This window comes from Amphiura filiformis, chromosome 16, assembly GCF_039555335.1.
Source record: "Amphiura filiformis chromosome 16, Afil_fr2py, whole genome shotgun sequence".
In the NCBI taxonomy this organism is placed as follows: Eukaryota; Metazoa; Echinodermata; class Ophiuroidea; order Amphilepidida; family Amphiuridae; genus Amphiura; species Amphiura filiformis.
In genome coordinates, this window is record NC_092643.1 from 43,052,356 (window position 1) to 43,073,468 (window position 21,113).

A 21,113-nucleotide genomic window follows, 5' to 3' on the forward strand; every position below is an offset into this window, starting at 1 on the left:
AGCATGAAATTATTTCAGACCCTCATCCAACCAATCCTTAGCTATGGATGTGAGGTTTGGGCACCATATTTGTTAAACAAACTGAACGACTCAAACTTTCTTACAACATGTGATAAACTTCCAAGTGAATCTATTCACATTAAGGTTTGCAAAATTATACTCGGAGTTCATAAAAAACCACTAACAATGCAGTAAGAGGCGAATTAGGTAGTTTTCCACTGCTCACAACTATGCTTTCTTTATCTGTAAAATACTGGTGGAAGCTAAACGAAAAATGTATGAATGGTAATGATTCTCTTGTAATTCAAGCACTTGTAGATAACAGAAAGTTAGTGTGTACTAATAATTTCACATGGTCGACAGGTATAAAAATATATTTAGCCTTATCAATAGGATTGACATTTGGGATAAACCAAATACGATCACCGCTTCCAATTTTAATGAAATTATTGTATCTAAACTTCAAATCGTCTATAACAATCTTTGGGTTAATCATATTAATAATTTTAGTCCTAAACTCAGAACATATTGTACATTCAAAAATTCTTTCAGTACAGAAAATTATGTTATTATCGCTAAAAGATCTTCCAGGGCTGCATTCTGTAAATTAAGAATAAGCGCACATAATCTCATGATCGAAAAGGGGCGTCACTTCTCTCCAAAAATTAATCCAGAGAATAGAATTTGTACACTTTGTAATTTAAATAAGGTGGAGGATGAATTTCATTTTGTAATGATATGTCCTTTCTATACCAACCCTCGCCAAGATTTATTATCTACAATACATGAAATGTATGATATAGATGGTATGGTAGACACTGACATTTTCAAACTTATAATGAGTGCAAGTGATTTTGACAGTATTACTCCAATAACCAAATTCGTCAAATCAGCTTTTGATTCACGAACGAACATGGACTTATAGATAATAACAAAGTTCCCATTTGGGCTTAGAGCAGCGACCCCCTGTCATATTTTCATTCTATAGGCTCAATGTAACATGGACTTGAATTGAGCGCCACTATTAATATTGTCTATTATTATTAAGACTAATTTATATTTCTTCTATAATTGTAAATATTTGTACTTGTAACTTTAATATTGCAATTTCAATTGTAAATATTTGTATTTGTAAATATTAACTATACCAGTTTGTTTGGTGAATGTTAATAAAATATATTGATATTGTACAATTTGAGGACAGTGACGTCATAGTAGTTATTGTCGCCGTAGGTGGCAGCGTCATTTTTCTGCTATTACTTATTCATGAGATTGGCCATGAATTCGTGTGACGTATCCAGCCAATCTAATTAATATTCATTTGAACCAATGTAAACAAGGAATTTCCCGCGAAAGGTTGTCATGTCATGCATGTTTGCTGAATTGTGAGGAGTAAATACGGTTATTTCATCCGAAATCTTCGCCCAAAAATGATCTTGACTAAGTTTTTTGTAATATGTATTATCCTGAATTAACTACTGCATAAACTGAGGTACATCTGCGGATGAGATAAGGCCAAAAAAGGTGATAAAATTAGTTGCAAAAAGAGATTATCATGTTCGACACGTCCGATATATGACAACGTCAACGGTGCAGCAATATGCATTGATCTAAATGTAATCCATCATTTAGCATGACTGGGTCCGGAGGAATCAATGCTCATCACATTGACTGCAGATGCTAACAGTACGTGTACAGCAGACTTGGCTTGGAGTTGGTGTCGCTCATGCAAATCTACATCCGTCACCAACATGAAAGGTACTATTAAAATTTAACCAGTAGATTTTAGTAATATTTAAGTGGCATTGGCCATTGCCAAGTAAGCTTAAATCTGTTATTACGCAGGGACTGTCATTTTCTTCAGAAGAGGGTGGGTCATGAATATACTGGGTGGGGCCATAGACCAAAAATAGGGGGCAGGGAGGGGTTATAATTTTTTACACCAAAATTAGGGGGTTATAAAATTATTAAGGGCTGGTGACCCAAAATTTTCGAGCGCTGTGCACGCATTCTTGATACTTACGATCAAAATGTACGCACAATCATTAGTTATACAATTCTAAATTTTTGAGCACTTCGCGCACCTTCTTTACACTTATGATCAAAATTTTAACATGCTCTGCACAACCAAACTTGCACCATTGGCACTGTACAAATAATTAAGAGAACACACCAGGTACCACCACCATGATGATCAATTGCACAGTTGGGAAACCACCAACCAACAGTACACACAGAGCTGCTCACATTACAACCCCATGCACTGAACTGACCAATCAGGTGCATGGATTTTCAAGAAAATTTGTTCTGGACTATGAAAAATGCTCATGCATATTACGTTTGTCCATCAACATTTGACAGTCTCCACTTGTACTTCCTACACAAGTAGCTTGAATAAACCTTAAACTTCCGTAGAAAAACTTTGAAAATCTCTGAAAAACTTGTAATTTTTTACAAAAAGGCCTTGAAATTTGAGTATTGTTGGTTCCACTTACATCAGTTACATGTAATTTCAATGGGATGTAATTTGAGCTGGTGATGTCATTGGGTTATAATGAGCTGTGGTTGATTCATTTGCATAAGTTGAATTTGTACAGAAGTTTGCTTGTGCTCTGCACACTTACTTTAATAATAAACTGCATCGGTTATTTGGAGGACATTGCCATTGTGAAAAATCCAAACATTTTGCCTTTTTTTAACCGAGGTATTTTTGACCATTTTGGACGCCTTAAAGACACTCATCTGGCTATTGAAATGCCTTGATATGCTTTCTTTAGGTATGCTAGGTGAATTTAAATTTGCCATCAAACTGCATCATTTTATATATCAAATTAAAGCCCTTGAGTAAACAAAGCCAAAACTGAAAACCATTTTTTCATAGCACTTTCCGTAGCAAAGTTACATCTTGTCAAAGATTGACTTTCATCAAAAAGTTTCAGCTAGCAAAATTCCCCAAAACGGCATTTCGGGGGTGTTTCTAGATCTTAGTCTCTTCAGTCTTCAGTCTTCATTATGATAGCAGCTTTTTTTAATGGAAATGCTATCCAAATCCCTCTAAAATTCCATGTGCGGGTGACTTATCACCATAAAAAATCATATATTTGGGTCAAGTGAAGTATAGAAAACATATTTATGTAGGTTTCTTTCTATCGGGCACTTGTTTTAAATTTCTATGTAAAAATGCATTGACATTGTCGGCGAATTTGACTGACTAGCAAATGTGTTAACTAAGGTTTGCCTGGGTTACCTACTTTCTTCTACTACGTTTATATGTGCGTGTGTATACATTTTGTATCACAGAGCCACTAGCGTTCATACATATATAGTGTGCAATCTTGGCCAAGAAGTACTTTTAAAAATGTCAAATTTGAATACAATATGGGCCCTTCAACATGTTCAATCCGCACCTTCCAAGATTCTGTCGCGCTTGTTACATTTTGCCTTTTCAAAAATTGAACAGGCTAAAACAGGATGACCAATAACAGAATTGTGAATCACAATCTGTGCAAATATGGTAGCGCGAAATACAAATATTGTGGCCAGCACGCGCAAGCAGAGAGAATATTTGACGTCACATGCAGAGGTTACTAATACAGTATTTACGCTGATGGTGTGGAGGTCCACTGTTGAATATTAGTAACCGTGCTCTGCTTTTTTACAAATAAACAAAAATGATTGGATCACATGTGTCGCGTTTATTCATGAGGTTATGAATTGTTAAATAATGGCCTTCAGGTATTGAGCAGTGGGTCAAGCAGCTCATTTTTGTACCTGGGGCCTGGCATTACACATCTCGAGCAGAACTCAATTTCCCTTTCCCGGGTATTACTCCCAGCCTTATAAAATACCTGGTAGGCTAGTACACATGTTCATTACATTTCAAAGATAAATTAATTTTCAATCTTCACTAATTTTTACAAATACAGGAAAATGTCTCAATGTTCAACTTGTCTGCAATCCTCAATGTGGCATGGCACAATGGACAAGCAGCACACTCTCTTAGCATTTGAGAATGGATGTATATATACGAAGATTCTGGCTATGCTTTGAAACCAAGGCTGATGACTCCTTTTCAAAACCCACTCACAGAAGCAGAGGAAGAATGAAAGGTATCGTAAACTTAATTTTTTCTATTTTTCCCAGGTCTTGGTCTTTGGAGTGCATAGTGCCCCTCCTGACAAAAAATGAAAGAAAAAGTGCCCCTCTGACAAAAAATGAATGAGAAAATCTGTAGGGCAAAGGAAAAGAAAAGGGGCAAGGAGCGCCCTTTTCTACCAAAATTCACCCCGATCATGCCCTAAATATTTTAAAATATAAAAATTTTGCGCACATTGTCACCATAAAGCCCTTTTCACCCCAATCATGTGCGAAAATAGTGCAAAATACAATTTTTTTGCGCGCTACACGTGCAAATCGTCCCAATAAAGCCTCTCTAAAAATGTATTGTATATGCAACTGCAATTTTTTTCGTCTGTGCCCCCGAAATTTTATTTTGCCCCTCCTGGCCAAGAAAGCTGCCTACGCCCCTGATCACAAGGCTTATGTAATGAAATTATTAGTTTCCCGTCACTCGCCCTCATCACCTTTTCAATTTGACCAAAACTTTCATTATTTTCATAAAAAGTCAATTATCTGAAAATTGAGATGGAAATAATCAAAATTGATAATATAAAAAAAAAAAGACAAAATGTTTGACATCCCCTGCTGATCATAATCAGCATTTTTTTTAGAAAATGGAAATTTAAGGATTACCTCATCATGTTTCTAGTGATTGGAAATTTCTTTTCATTTTAATAAAAACAAATTCAAATCTTTTCTCAATCTGTTGCAAAATGTTTGTAATGATGATCTCAGCGTTAACTGTTTTGAAATGAAAGTTTTGACAATAATGAAATTTTCCAAAATAATGAATAATGAAATCATGACCTCATATTTTACGAAAAAAAATGTGATGGGAAATTAATCATTTCATTTCATTAGCCTAAAATCATTTCCAAAATTGGGGGGGATTTGCAAAATTGCCAATTTTTTCTCGAAAATAGTGTAATTTTCTGTGATTTTTGGGTGTGACTGGGGAAGCCCATGCAAATTTTGTACCACCACTGAGGAAGTTTTTAGAATGTACAAACTACAAAGAATACTGGAGTACCTTGGGAAGAACCTTGGAGGAATGGTCATGGATCGATTACCAATTTACCATGCTCACTTTCAGCACTCAGTGCAGGAATAAACCCAGGCCCATGGTGGTGATCGAGAGGTTAGTGCTACAACCACACAGCGTGGTAAAGCCCGTAGCCCATTAAAATCAATGCGGGCCCGATGAAAATTTGCCGTGCGTGCCCGCCTGATTTATGAGGGCCCAAAGATTCAAGAACAAGGGCCCATTTGCCTGGGCCATTTGCTTATTTACCACACTGCAACCACAACTGGTACCAACCCATCCTCCGGATGTCAATTATGCATAAAAAAGTAAAATATTGGTGTACATTATATAGAGTATAAAGTTTTGTAAGCTAGTTGTGATTTCAAGCAGTTTTTTATCATGTTTATAGTCCATATTGTCTACATGATATGTTTGTACATGACCAATGACCTTAATGAGGGTGTGTGTGCCAATTATTAAATATTGAAAACACTTAAAGGGGTACTAGGTGGTAAATTTGTGTCAATTTTTGCATTTTTCTCAAAAACTAATAAAAAAAAATTATTATAGGGGCAAGGAATCCAATTAATACACTGGAATTTCAGTGACCCAAGATCAAGCGGTTTGTTATTTATGATAAGAAGTAAGGTACCGCTAGGATGTACCTCATTTCCTATCATATACTGAACCGCTTGTCTTGGGTCACTGAAATTTCAGTGTAGTAATTGGATTCCTTGTAAAGGTGTGTTATTATTTTTTGAGAAAAATGCAAAAATAGTCACAAATTTACTACAGGGGTGTAGTACCCCCTTAAAATGCCCCTAAATTCTTTGTATGTGTTATGTAAAACATATTAACATTTTCTCTCTCTCTCTCTTTGTTTTTCAGAGCTCACAGATCCACCCAGATTCTGATTGAATGGTCAGCGCAAGTTCTTCTATTGGTATGTGGTACCCCCGGGTGGTACCAGCCCCTTAAGTGAAAGCACCATCATATGCCCTAGAGGTATAATTGTTGCACTGTGCGGCATCGTTTTCAACATCAGATGGACTTTTACTATGTGCAGGAGACTTTTGATGCATGTATACCAGCAACAAACTAAACTAGAGCGGTTACTGCACCATAGCTGAACCATGGACCTTTGGCAGTATATTATGGTAGATGTGAGATGTAGGACTGTAGGTGGTATACCATCTTGAGAATTTGAGATAAGACAAGGACCCAAAATAAGAAGAATATTGACTTGAATCTTATAAGGATGGCATTGCAGGTCTCATGAGGAATGTCACCCCGGTGGGGATATTATTTGGATTATAATTTATATTCTTACTTTTTCTCTTTTATGACATAGGGCAAGAGTCACCTATTGCAAAAAGCTTTCAACAAGGTCCTGAGTTCATACTGTCCTCACTTTTGAGAATCGAAGTAGCGCCTCTCTTAATATAGTACTCTCAGATTCCATTTTAAATTCACACTTCTGTGTAAGAATTAAGCCCGGGGTGAGGTTACCCCCTTTTCTAGGCCAATGTTGGTATATGGATGATGGGTATGGATATGGAAGGGCAATTTTTTCCAAAAATATCAAATAAAAACCTCAAGACTCAAGATTGGTATATTGATAGGTCAAATTTCTTGAAAAATAACTTAATTTAATGGGCCACTTTCAAATTCTCAGCAGCATGCCACTACCCAACGAAACATCCTATTCCTAAATTTTGAAATTGATTGGGGGAGCATGTGCCCCTATGACACCATGCCACTTCCCCAGATATAAGCCTTCACCATAGGGAGTATGGGTTTCAAGTAGAACACTGCAGAGTGGGATATTTTTGCAGTGTAAATTTTGTATTATTCGAACAATTTTGTAGTTTCTTGTTCTCGCAATGCAATGTGTAAAAATACTTTTGTGGTTTTTTTTTTTAATTCATGGTAAATATAATACACACCTCATGGAAATATCCCACTATATAATAGTAGTTAATCGGGTAATTAGTACTAATTATAGGTTAATGAACGCGTATTACTTATTGGGAGAGAAATTAGACAAAATAATGCACGCGCGCTGATGTTGATGCGTATAATGCACGAGCCCCAAAGGGGGGAGTGCATTAGACGCATCAACATCAGCGCAAGTGTATTATTTTGTCTAATTTCTCTCCCTATAAGTAATACAAGTTTATTAATCTATTTCATACACGAGAAGAAAAAAACCACGTGATTTTTCCTTTTTTTATATAACAAATTATCACTAAAAATGTTGGAAAAAGAACCAAATATAAATGCATCAACCCGCCCGAAAAATGAATCAATCCTACGCGACACGAAGCGAATCACTGCATGCGTAGTAATGCTGGAGTGCACAATATACACAATCAATGCATGTTTCAGTACTTTTCTAACAGCTTTTCTGATTGGCTGCTTTGATATAGGAGTGTATGAATTACTTTTAATACCCACTCCAGTTGTGGAACATTACAGATTTATAAGTCATATACAGGGAGAGTATGGATTTCAAAATAATTAACACTATAATTGAAGACCGAATTAAAAAGACTAGTTTGCATCCCACTTCAGGGCAAAGGCGAGGTATGATTGGTTGCGGACCTGCACAGTACAAACTCTTGTTGACAGGATGTCAAACTAGTCTTTTTAAATCGGTCTTCAAATATAGTCAATTCCACTTCAAGAACATGCTCCCACTGTGGAAGATTTTAAAAATCTTGGTTAAAATGGATATGATTGGTTAAAATGACACCTGCACCTGGGGAACACTCAACTTAGAAGTGATGTTCTAATCTAAACTATATCAATATAACTGAATAAATGTTGAAAGTCAATGCATTAGTAAACAGGTTTCTTGTAGTTATTTTATGTAGAAAGTGAACTTATACAAAGCCTATGCAACTGTAATAACGCCTGTAGCTTCAGAACTAATAATCGTGTTCACAATGATTTGACATAAAGAATGATGGTTTATTTACGTGTATTTTGATACACATACATCCAATCATGTCAATCAGTATTGGCAACAGCCAAGAAGTGTTTTTTTAAAGAAAAATGCCCAAAAGTTACAGTCGATTGTTTCAATTTGAAATCACTGTAAAGACAACGACAGGGTTTTACATGCCACAATATGCTTGCATAATAACCATTGATCGCTGTAAAGTGCAACTTTTAAATTTGGGTATTTTTCTTTAAAAATTCTAAGTACTATCTTGCTATAGTCAGAATGCACATAAAATCATAAATAAACTATCAAACTTTAAAAATCATTCTATCTTGTTGAAAGGTACATCAAATTGTCAAATTGTCCGGGAGGGGGGCTCATAATTATTGCACAGCCCATACTGCTATGTTATCAAAAAAATCTAGAGCACACTAAATGTAATGCAAAGTTTCAAATCATAAGTACATTTTGGTAATCATTTTATTTATTGCGTAAACTTTCACCATAAACCTTCACTAACTAGCAACATTTTGACTTTTGGATGTTAATAAACTTAGTCGTACTTGTAGTGATTATTAGCCAGGGTTCGGTTTTTGCCGGCAAAAACCTGTTTTTGCCGCAAAGTGGCAAAAACCTGGCAAGAACTATTTTTGCCAGTTTTGCCTGGTTTAAACCGCAAAAATGGCAAAAACTGGCAAAAACTCACATATAGTCACTCAAATATTAAAAAGTGACACAGAAAGCTCATTAACAGTAACACACAACTTTTATCGAATCATTCAATATATTTTTTGTCTCATTAAGTCCTTAAAATGAAAAAGTTTTGAATTTGATACATCCCACATTTCGGTTAACTGCACTTGAGCAATGAAAACGCATGCCTTTAATTTCTTAATATATTGCTTATAATTACAAAATCTGGCCTTGTTACACTTGGGAACTTATTTTTGTAACTTAATTATTTGTTTTGAGATGAAAAAACTGAACTATAAATCACTTTTGGCCATTTTTGCCGGCAAAAACTGTTTTTGCCAAGTGGTTAAAACCGTGGTTTTTTCCACCTGCGGCAAAAACCTGCGAACCCTGTTATTAGCCTTGGCGTGTGGATCTGGGAGTACATACAGTATAGTACAGCTGCTTAGCTAAAGCACTGAAAATTTTTCCACATAAAAATATAGAGTACAGAGCGCTAGTACGACACACCGCTAGTCCGAATCTGAAATACACTGTACCCGTCCATCATGCTGCTAGTCCGAATCTGAAACACTTTTTCAGTCCGACATGCCGCTACCGCTAGTCCGAGTCTGGAAAACACTCTACTACACAAATTCCCTATAGGTCCGAAACTGAAACCATTGGGCTAGTGTGAAACTGAAAAACACTGCGCTAGTCCGAATCTGAAGATTATGACTAGCGCAGTGTTTTTCGGATTCAGACTTGTGCTGTGGTTCACAGTTGCGGACTAGTGCTATGGTTTTCAGTTTTGGACTAGCATGGTGTCGGACTGTTGCAGCGGTTTTTATTTTCAGACATATGCACCCTTAAGTACAGGGAATTTGTGTAGTCGGGCTAGTGGCGTGTCGGACTGAGTGGTGCACCCCGAAGTACAAGGTCCAATGTTGATTTTACATGTAAGATGTGGAACTATTTTGATTTGACCCTTGGTGTCCTCCAGAGGTCACAAAAGGTCATAGTGGTAAAAAAAAAAATTGCTGATTTTATTGACAGATATTCCAAATTACTCATCTGATCACAAGGATTAAAAAATTACCTATCGTAACATAGCATATCCTACAAAAACAACATTTTATAGGCAAAATGTCACATTTTTGGTTGTAGGGGTAAAAATTTCAACTGACTCTGATTTTAGCAAAAATGGTGTCAAATTGCTCATCTTGACATAAATATCAAAAAATGATATAGAACTTGCCTTCTTAACTGTTTACTTGTTATGTGCAATGGAAGTCAAAGATCAACAATGGCTTGAGGCCATCCAATGGCATATTTGACCTCTATTTCAGTATGTGAACACATTTATAGGCAAAACTGTTCTTTTTCTGATTTGGGTCATCTACACAAACAATTTGCCACCATGTTTGGGAGCTTAGCAGCTGTACTTGAGGAATTTAGCTAAAGCTACCATGTGATCTTTCTAAAGTCTGGTGTAATATGAGGATAGGCATGTCCAAAATTTTGTCTTGGTGGCAGTGGCGGCACTACAGGGGGGCAAGGGGGTCATTTACCCCCCCCCCCCCACCAGTTTCCCCCACCACTTTTGAGACAAAAACCTCAAATCACACACATTTCAACTTTCTGTGGCAATTTTGTGCAAAATCTGTTGATTTTGCCCCTCCTGAAATTTACTTTGCCCCCCACCCCCATGAAAATGAAAAAACATTCCTGGTGCTGCCACTGCTTGGTGGATACTGCAGATGTATATAATATTGGACCTGCCTATCCTCTATTTTACAAGGGTCTCAAATATGTTAGTGAATAGTGACCAGTCTATTTTATGACACCTCCTGACCTTCACATCATCTTGATGTAGCCTCTATGGGTGATCTGCTTTTCCAATTTTATATTCAATATACAAACAAAAAAATTAAAAGGAAAACAGATGAAGCCAGGCAGGATGGTTAAGGAGGTACCATGACCAGGTTTAAACATCTGCAAGAATATTATAATTATTATAAAATATTCCACCAAGCTTTTTGAATGTAACAATGGACTATCTATATAATAATACGCATCGTCTATCTGTCTGTTTATCCGTCTGTCTATCTGTGTGTCTGTCCGCCTATTTTCTCGGAGATTAGGGGTCGCACATTCCTCAAACTTGGTGGGTGGGTGCAGCTTGACACCAGACAGATCAAGTTTGTATTGGTTAGTGGGTCAAGGTCACCCGAGGTCATCTAGGGGTCAAATTAGTAAAAACTATTTTTCTCAGAGACTGGGGGTCGCACGTTCCTGAAACTTGACGGGTGGGCGCACGTTCCTGAAACTTGACGGGTGGGTGCGTCTTGACCGGGACAGAACAAGTTTGTATTGGTTAGTGGGTCAAGGTCACCATAGGTCATCTAGGGGTCAAATTAGTAAAAACTGTCATATGGGCATGCAACTTGGTGGGTAGGTGCATCTTGACCTAAGACGGAACAAGTTTGTATTGGTTAGTGGGTCAAGGTCACCCAAGGGTCATCTGAGGTCAAATTAGTAAAAACTGTTTTCTGCCTATTTTCTCGGAGACTAGGGGTCGCACGTTCCTCAAATTTGGTGGGTGGGTGCATATGGACCTCAGACAGAACAAGTTTGTTTCGGTAAGTGGGCCAAGATCACCCGAGGTCATCCAGGGGTCATCTGAGGTCACATTAGTAAAAACTGTCGTATGGGCATGAAACTTGGTGGGTACAGTCAACTTTTAGAGTCAAATTTTTGGACGGCCATTTTGGGGTCATCTGGGGTCACCCAAGGGTCATCTGAGGTCAAATTAGTAAAAACTGTCGTATGGGCATGAAACTTGATGGGTACACTCAACCTTTAGAGTCAAATTTTTGGACGGTCATTTTGGGGTCATCCAAGGTCAAATTACTAAAAACTGTTGTATGGGCATGAAACGTGGTGGGTGCAGTCAACATTTAGAGCCAAAGGAAGGTCATTTCGAGGTCACAAGGGGTCATCTGAGGTCAAATTAGTAAAAACTGTCCTATGAGCATCAGTCACCATCAGCCAGGTAACGCGCCAGCCGAGAACCGCTAAATACGGGTAACCGCCTAGTTGTTATTATTGCACTTACCTGGTGTATTCATACATTACAATATTGTAAATTTTATAACATTTGTAGGTTATTAGTCCATCTTAAAGATGGTCAGATAAAATGCCATTTACTTCCTAATTTAGAGATTCATCAAATCCTTACTGATTTTTGTTGAAAGATTGTGCTTTAACCAAAACCAATTTATAGTGTCATTAAAGAATTTTGTAGCAAACATGTAGTACTAGTAGATTGCATTTATCAACAAGAAAGAATATGCTCAGTCTCTTGAGTCACAAATTGTGTTGCTTTTCCTGAAACCATGGTGACTGTACATTTCCCTGTAAAACAGAAAGAAATAATAAGAATATATTAAAAAGTGAATTAAACAGAAAACATTTTGATATTTTTAAAAATAGGTCTCAGCTAAGCTATTGCATGCAATTTGCATGGATGAAATGTAACAACACAAATTTCAAGCGATGAATTAACTTCATGATATTACCATGTGAAGTTTTTCTCACCCTTCACTTAACTTTGCTGTGAGACTTCTTAAAATATAACCGTTAAAAAGTGAGCTGTTGTAAACTGCTTATCCACAAAAATAGCCTGTTAAGTAAAATTTCAAAGTTTTAGGGGGCTGAGCTTTCGATCCTAGCAGGATCTTTATCAAAGGCAGAGATAAAGATCCTGCTAGGATCGAAAGCTCAGGCCCCTAAAACTTTAAAATATAACCGATCAGTTCACTGTCTCTTACCTTTAAAAGATCCCAATTTATTTTAATTAAGTATTAGCATAGCCAGGAGAGACAGAGTGCCCCCTCCCAAACTTTTTCAGGTATAAAATGGGGACAGCGAAGAGTAAAGTGTAAAATGTGACACAAATTGACAAATGGGGATGAAATTTGGCTTGCCCTCCCCCTGCACAATGGGACACAAAATAGACAAATGGGGGAATATTTGGTTTTGCCCCTTACACTACAAAACTGGCTACACCACTTACAAGAAGAAAGTTTGTTCTAGGATTTATTAAATGAATCTGATACTGAAAAGAAATTATAATTTTGCAAGAGATTTTAATCCCAATTTTCTAACATTATTCATATTCTTGATTTCACCATGTGTACACATAATGTTCTGACTTGAATTCTCGATTGTTGTCTCCATGGGTAAGTTGCTGTTGGCATTCATGGATCTACTTACCATCCACTGTGTCTTCACATATTCTTCATAGAAATCAAATCAATCCAAAACACATTGATATTCCATCATCTGCAAACAATATACAAGCATATGATCAGTTAATAATTACGAAATCATTTAGCGAACTGAAAGTACCGTACCATTTCACCCTGACATGTCAATGACATCAGTTCATCTATAAATTTGAATTTTGATGCAATCGCACAGGAGGGAGGGAGGGGTTTTCTTTCAATGTAAAATTAGCACTGTCAGTAGTTTTCAGTCTCGAGGAAACGATGAAATTCTGAGGGATAAACCCCCTAGAGTACCACAAAAATCCTTGTTTGCTAATAAACTTATTTATATGTAAGAAGATTTCATAAATCATTCGAAGTCTAAAATAATTTGAAAAATCTATTTTAAAAAATCGGACAAATCCCAGAAATTGGGGTATGACTAATGAGGGGACGAGAACCAATTTTATACGGCCTTAAGGCCCATTCCTCCGGTACGGACGTTACAGATACATGCAACTTTTAGTAAATAGCACACATGTTTGCTGTTAGGGTAACACTTTATTTCTTAGTATGCTACACTCTAATGTTCAATACAATGAAGCAGTTTTGTTTTGGCTTTCTTAGTTAATTAGCTACATGAATTAGAAACGAGCGTTACGGACGTTACGTGAAAGTGCCTGCCTTTTTGACAGATGGTACATATCCTTAAATCTCCATTCAGTTCTGTGTTTTATTTTTTTTACTCCAATCTATGTAAACATGAAAAGCAAGTTTGAAATTAATACTCCTGTATCGTCCTACACTGTTGATAGAGTGTTACTGACGTTACATTTTATCTCAAATGTAACGTCCGTAACGTTTTACATTATGAAAAAAAAACTGTCAAGGTGCTTCCTCAGATTTTTTTCTTTACTATCTTGAAGTAGGTCTGACATCAATCTATGGAGGCATGATTAGCAAGTTTGAAATAAATGCTCCTGTTTTGAGCAATAATGTTCCAAAATTTGTTACGGACGTTACAAAAGGCACTTTTGGCATGGAATTGGCCATCACAGAATTAGAGAAGGAGAACCAGGACCCCCTATTATACCGCCACATATAATCGCGTCATCAGCTATGGGGAGAAAAATTGGGGGTATTCGCCCAGACAAACAAGTACCTAGACCTGTGACTTTGGTTCACGTAGTGAAGCCGACACTGTTTAGCAACGACTTTGACAAGTACGCATTACCTGGTTGCAAGCAAGTAGATATGTTCGCGTCAACGGAACATATGTTGCATTTGACCCGAGTGATAATACGCAACAATCACGCAAACGAGCGCGTCTTTCTCTCCAGATATGAACGCTTATTTCTCCGCATCCGACCACCCGACCACCTTGGTTACGTGGCTTCACCTACTGCCATTAGGGATGGGCAGTCATATAGGTCTAGGTGGTATGGGTATTCGGGTCCTTGCAGACCATGCGCGGAGATGAATGAAAACAATTTTGCATCTCATCTAAAGCGTCTTGGTACTCACATGCCGGTCGCATCAAGTGCGTTTCTCAAATGCACCTATCATCCATATCGCGCTTGCATGACAACGAATGCCTCGAGCGCATTACGAGGGAAACCGAATACCCCCAATTTTTGCTCTGTTTGTATAAAGATGGCGATCGAGTCCCGATTCTCCTTCTCTAAAATTTCTGTGGTTCACATTGAAAGTATTGACCTATGGCTATACGCGTTCAAAAAACATAAACGCAAGCACAGTTTGAAATGAAACACAGCGGGAGACACAGAAACTCTAAAACAAGCATTGTCAACGCACTACATGCAGGAAAGGAACTCAAGCGACTAAGATAATAAATTGCGCACTACCTATTTCCTCTGCGCGTGATTCCAAATCTGGTGCATCATTGCGGTCGCGGAGTAACATCAAAAAGAAGAAGGCGTGTCACGCTGGTAGGCGCAGACCAGCGTCCTTGGCTTGAAGGACACGCAAAGCTCGCGTATGTCACTCATTAACAGGGCGCTCGTGTCAATCTGAGCAAGACCCGGGAGTGCTATTCATGCGTTCTTCTTTGAAACCCAGTATAGTAGTACATGTAGTAATATAGGCTTTCTTGGCCAGGACGGTTATTCAGCCAGGCCCAGGCTAGTCCGAGGTGCTCTGACGATAACACTCCGATCGCCAGGCAATCTACATTTGTAAGTAGGCCAGTGGGACAACGAAACCGCTACGTGAACGAGCTAGGCCCGGCCCCAGGCCGGGCCCTGGTGCTGGGTTGTCATTACCTGAACAAATAAAACAAAAACGTACGGTAAACTGTAGGCCAAAATATAGGCTTATAATAGCTTATTCATTATACTCGGCTGTGAAGACACTAAAAAAGACATGATATTCATAAGCTTTACAAGGGATTCTTGTGCATGCACAGAAACCCTATTGCCACTAGGCCTACATACATTGCATACACCGGTATGTATTGTACGGTGCCTCCACAGACGCCGATTTACTGCCTTAAAATTTCATGTTTTCTGACATTTTCATGGGCAGACAAAAGCAAGTAGGCAAAATAATGTCATTTACTTTTAGAAAAAATAAACAAAATACACAAACCATACATTTGAAGCATGATTTGAGGCAGGCCCGTACGCAGGGGGGGGGTGCGGGGGTAGCCTGAGTCCCTGGCCTCTCACTCGCAAAATGGCGGACAAACATGGCGGCGGCTCGTTCGAGGCCTGAGAACGATCTGTGCATTTTTCATGGAGGACTTTTTCATGCGCGACCCTGTATATACAGGGTCGCGCAAAATGCAACTCTAATTGGTACGTTGAAATCTCAGCGCGCCTATTATCCATATATGGACTTATACAGTCCATATATGAAATATAGCCAGATCAAACAAATCAGCGCCATTTCGTCGGAATTTTAAACACCGATGCCGAAATTCAACCACGGCGCCGTGTGTGGAAGACACATTTTTGGACAGGATATACCGATTTGTGGAATAATAAACAAGGTATAATGAACGGCAAGTGTTCAAACATCGCTTAGACCAAACTGGAAGTGAAGAAAGAGTTGAACATAATCTGATTTAGAAGAATTTGAGCTAATTTGTGTGGATAGTATTGCCGGGAGTGCACTGCATGACTGTGTGCAGTATTACATGTGTACACTATACTTTTACATGTCATGATGGTGATGATGTTCTTTTTTACGTACCGTTTGAGCCCAGCTGAGTGACGACAAATGTAATCAGCTCTATTCTAGTATAAAACAAGTTCATTCTTGCGGCAGTGTGTCTGTCTGTCTGCATCTCAACTTGCCGTGCAAAAATGGACACTCCAATTCATTGCAACCAATGCATCATGCATGCAAACCGTGCGTGAATATGTCATGGCATACATGGCATCACATTGATTGTACATTTAGCGGATAGCCGTAGCATAGCATGGCCTAGGCCCGAGGCAAAGGAGAAATCAGTTGATTTGACATTTGTAGACTGTGCCTGATGTCATGATTGTTGCCCGGGATTGTTGCCTGTCTACTTCCAACATGTCCAAGGTCATGAGGTGTACTCATGGTACTGGCATGGCACTGACTGGAGAGTTTTACGCTGATGTTGACAGTGTTACCATCATTCATGGCCATGTCATATCATTATTATTGACTGTGACATTGACAATGAGTACTATAAATTTGCCAAGATCTGACTGAACAAGCACCAAATATGCCGCCAATGGCATACCGCATGAGTATACAATGTGTCATCCTGTCAGAAGCTGCAGGCCTACAAAAGAAAAACGGTAAGCAAAAACATGACAACAGTTGTGGCCTAGACTGTTGAACATGATGTCCTCTCCCGTATGAGGTCTGAACTAATTAGGCCCTGCCCTACGTAGCCCCTGTTGGGCCTAAAATATACTAGCAAGTCATGATTGTAGTATATACCATATGTATACTGTAAAAGTCCTAGCATACACCCCCCCCCCCACACACCTCCGAGCGTTAGTATGCTAGCATGAGCTGCATCCAGACCATGACATTTTCATTTTGAAAAAAAAAGTCAACTATTTTATTTTAAAATGGAAATTATCAAAATTAAAATTTAACCTCTCAAAATGCCAGACACGCCCTGCTGTTTGTCTAGACTTAGCTAAATGTATTAGGGGGATGTCATTTTCTTCGGCAGGGGGGTCATGAATATGTCGGTGACAGGAGTAAATTTTGTATGACCCCCCTATCGTGGGCAAAATTTGTTTACGACCCCCCTATCTTGGGTCGAAAATTTTTGTGACCCCCTCCCTTCCACCTACACAGACTCAAGAGTAGACAAAGTATTGCCGGAACAAAGGCGAGGAGCGCACCAAAACTTTAGAGCAAAGAATTGCGCAAATATTTTGAGTCACCAACCCTTAATAATTATATAACCCCCCTATTTTGGGTGTTAACAAATTATAACCCCCTATATTTGGTCTAAAACTGTATGACCCCCCAGTATATTCATGACCCCCTTAGGGGGCTGTCATTTTCTACAGAAGGGTGGGTCATGAATATGTCGGTGACCTGAGTAATTTTTTTCATGACCCACCCTATCGAGGGCTAAATTTTTTACAACCCCCCCCCTATCTCAGGTCAAACATTTTTATGCCCCCCCCCTTCCGCCTTCACAGACTGACTACAAATTATTCATCACTGGAACTAAGGGGCTGTCATTTTCTTTGGAAGGGGGTCATGAATATCTGGGGTCATAGAATTTTGAGGCGTAACATAGGGGGGGTTATAATTTTTAACAACCAAAATAGGGGGTTATAGAATTATTAAGGGCTGGTGACTCAAAATTTTTGAGAGCTGCGCGCGCATTCTTTAACTTGAAAACCAAATTATTCATCACTGGAACTAAGGGGGCTGTCATTTTCTTTGGAAGGGGGGAGTCATGAATATATTGTATACTGGGGGTCATAGAATTTTGAGACCAAAATAGGGGGGGGGGGTTATAATATTTTAACAACCAAAATAGGGGGTTATAGAATTATTAAGGGCTGGTGACTCAAAATTTTTGCGCGCTCCGCGTGCCTTCTTTACACTTACGATCAAAATTTTTAATGCGTTTCACGCACTCCGCTCTAAAATTTGGGCGTGCTCCGCTCCTTCCGCCGATGAATAATTTGTCTTCAGTCTGTATAGGCGGAAGGGGGTCATAAAATAGGGGGTCGTAAAAAAATTAGCCCGCGATAGGGGGTCGTAAAAAAATTGACTCCGGTCACCGACATATTCATGACCCCCTCCTGCCGAAGAAAATGACATCCTCCTAAGGCACGAAGCGCGCAAAAACTTAAATGCGAAGAAAGTGTGTGGAGCGTGTTAAAATTTTGATTGTAAAAGTGTAAAGAAGGTGTGCGGAGCGCGCCTAAATTTTGAATCATATAACTTAAGATTGTGCGTACATTTTGATCAAAAGATTACCCCTTAATAATTCTATAACCCCCCTTATTTTAATGTAAAAATTATAACCCCCCTATTTTTGGTAAAAAATTCTAGGACCCCCCTCCCCAGTACAGTATAACCCACCCCTTCCAAAGAAAATGACAGCCTCCTAAATAACCCGATAATGTACAAATGATGTACATGTACCTGGTGATTTAATACAAAATATTTCTAATTTCTTTTCAAACTCAGCAAATGATCTTTTTTTTCTTCAATCTGTTGCAACGGTCTGTATCGATATTAAAATCTACTGTTAAAGAAGGCTAAGCATTTTTCTTGTTTAGACATGGTCTTGACAGGTACCGGTATTGAATGAAAATATTAGATCAAGTCTCATCATCACGCGACAAAAATATTAGATCAAGTCGCATCATCACGCGACAAAAATTATGCGACCGGAATTTAAAACATTTCATTTGACTTTCTATTTTACTGTGGGTGCACCGTAAAACTCGGCTGTACATTCTCTACGGCGCGGCATATATAAGCGTGGATCGTGATCATCGTGTTATAAATATCGTTCACTGCAACTGCAAATATAAGAAACAAGCCTACCATCCATTTTGAAGTAATTAAAAAACAACAACAAAAACACAAAAAAACAATGGAGCCTTCGGGCAACACACAAGCACTTTATTTGTTTTTCATGTTCGGCGGCTTCGGCCAGGTTAGTTTGGGCTGTATGAACCACAAATAAAAGTAGGCGTCTTGCGAAATAATTATGATGAAAATTGAACGTAGGCCTAAGTTTAAAGCAATAGGCCTATTTAAAACTAAACAGTATTTATACTATTATATAATACTGATAGGCCTAGGAAAGATAGCAATTATTATCATACAAAAAGAACAAGTTTAAAATTCATTAAAATTCCTTAAAAAACAGTTGTTTTATTCACGGGCGAGTCGGAAGATAATTTACCCGCGGAAATTTCCTTAAATGGCAATGCGCCGTGCGACGCGAAGCGCGCGAAGGCGCACGCGTTTTATTAATGAGCTCAAAAGTCCTCCACGCTCACACGTTTGGTGTTCAGTCCTCATAGACATACCACCTAGACCTATTACTGCCCATCCAATACCACAGCGGGAGGTGAAGCCCCGTATCCAAGGTGATATTGACGGATTGACGGGGTTACTAGGCGCGGAGAAATATCGCATACATGTTTGACGCGCTCGTTTGCGTGATTACTGCGCCGTTATCGCCGCGTCAAATGCAACATGTTCCATAGACGCGAACATGTCTGCTTGTTTGCGTCCGGGTATGCGTCCTTGTCAAATTCGTTGCTAAGCAGTGTCGGCTTCACTACGCGAGTCAAAGTTATTGGTCTAGGTTCTCGTTTGTCTGGGTCAGTCCTCGTATACAGCACAGTGTAACGGCCGTGCGTATATTCGAGGCTGGAGGATTTAGTCTAGGTGCGGGGGGTGCGACCGCACCTCCCCAAATTTGCAAAAGTATACAAAAAGTCCCAAAATTGCAGAATTTGCGAGCGTAGCGAGCAAAAAAATCAGGTTTTTAACCCTTTTTTGGTCAAAAAAGTCCAAATTTGGGGAAAAAGTCCACTTTTCACAAAATCGCACCCCCTCCTGGGGAAAAAGTCCACTTTTTCAAAATCAGCACCCCCCCAAAAAAAATCCTGCGTACGGGCCTGATTTGAGGCAATTTACTCACCAATTTCACTCACTTCCGGCTCTTCTGTGAAAAACCGGCCATCTTGTTTTGCAGAAACCTGAATCTCGCCCGAATTTAGTCATTTTCAAGTAAGTCCAGACTGGATATTATAATTATGAGATAAGACACCTCGTACAATCACTTCCCTGTAACAATTAACGTGCAAACGGCCTATACCGATGTGAGGACAGTGCAAGATGCACATATACCTAGTCTCGAGCGCGGGCCAGACTGTATCAGGACGAGTGTCAGGACCACGTAATTAACTGGTTGTGTAGGAGACTACGCACGAGAGTCACATTTGAGTGTCTCAGGCGTTGTAAGTCTTTATAATAGTACGCGTAATCACTAACAATGCGTACGTAGGCTTCTCCAGGTGGCAGCACAATTTTTCTGCTTCAAATGCGCGGGGACCCCTGTGTAAAAATGGCACTTTTTTGGCACAGGGCTGTTTGCGCAACAAATTCTTCTGTATTGCGCTGGTATAGGAGTTGCAAGGGCCTGTTTTGATTAATTGATTGACCATGTTTGCACGTTTGCATAGGGCGTCATGAATCGGTTTCAGCCACACGGAGACACGGACTATCATTTTGTTTCTTTTTAGTGGTTTTGTTTCCTTTGTAGAAACTTGTTCTTTTGTTTAACGACAGTACGACTTCTTCTCAATTTGTTTTTAAAATCATTTTCAATCATTATTTAATTTTGTGTTTCTTGTTATGTTTTTAGTTTTGCTAAACTTGAGATGCTTGCATGACGTTGTCGTTGTTATTCTGTATTTTAAAGAAAGTGTGCATACTGCGGTTCGCGGTTCTACTTTCCCATGTTGTTTGTTTATTACAGGAGTTTATTATTGGAATTTGGACCCACAGTTAAAATTTATTCATAATTTATACTTATTGAATTTCTTGTTTTCACGCTGTTTTCCTAACATTTTGC

At 38.7% G+C, this 21,113-nt stretch overlaps 3 long non-coding RNA genes across 5 annotated transcripts; 1 reads left to right on the forward strand and 2 right to left on the reverse strand.

Moving 5' to 3' along the window:
• The first annotated feature begins 1,248 nt into the window (after positions 1-1,248).
• Positions 1,249-7,462, forward strand: LOC140136032 (uncharacterized). Of its 2 annotated transcripts, XR_011856601.1 has the most exons (4): positions 1,249-1,524; positions 1,633-1,758; positions 3,927-4,109; positions 6,032-7,462. It is a non-coding gene; the product is annotated as an uncharacterized lncRNA (long non-coding RNA). The 2 variants fall into 2 exon arrangements; XR_011856600.1 differs by having other exon boundaries at positions 1,254-1,758.
• Positions 7,463-8,552: 1,090 nt separating this feature from the next.
• Positions 8,553-9,777, reverse strand: LOC140136033 (uncharacterized). The gene is made up of 2 exons (XR_011856602.1): positions 9,114-9,777; positions 8,553-8,697 (listed from the first exon to the last, which is right to left on the reverse strand). It is a non-coding gene; the product is annotated as an uncharacterized lncRNA (long non-coding RNA).
• A 2,090-nt stretch (positions 9,778-11,867) lies between these two features.
• LOC140136034 (uncharacterized) lies at positions 11,868-20,666 on the reverse strand. 2 transcript variants are annotated; one of them, XR_011856603.1, is made up of 3 exons: positions 20,178-20,666; positions 13,041-13,109; positions 11,868-12,179 (listed from the first exon to the last, which is right to left on the reverse strand). It is a non-coding gene; the product is annotated as an uncharacterized lncRNA (long non-coding RNA). The 2 variants fall into 2 exon arrangements; XR_011856604.1 differs by lacking the exon at positions 20,178-20,666 and adding an exon at positions 14,899-14,962.
• Positions 20,667-21,113: the final 447 nt, after the last annotated feature.